The sequence below is a fragment of the Arachis ipaensis genome, chromosome B03 (genome assembly GCF_000816755.2).
Source record: "Arachis ipaensis cultivar K30076 chromosome B03, Araip1.1, whole genome shotgun sequence".
NCBI classification, from domain to species: Eukaryota; Viridiplantae; Streptophyta; class Magnoliopsida; order Fabales; family Fabaceae; genus Arachis; species Arachis ipaensis.
Genome location: NC_029787.2, coordinates 35,970,005 through 35,970,277, shown reverse-complemented (window position 1 = coordinate 35,970,277; position 273 = coordinate 35,970,005).

Here is a 273-nt window from a genome sequence, read left to right as displayed (position 1 = left end):
ATGCCAGGATTGCTTGGTTCAACCATACACATATTTAACCCACATCTAAAACAAATAAAAAAGCCCAACCCCAAAAACTGACCAACCCAATTTTATGCATAATTAACAACATATTAATCCATATTAATTATGCCGCTCCATGTAGAACGCATAAACAGATCCCATCAATCTAACAGATTCCTGGCACACCTATTTCACCTCAGTTTATGTCTATGTGTCTGGCAACAACAGTACCACACGTCCCTCTTTGAGTCTACAGCCAACCCATTTCAG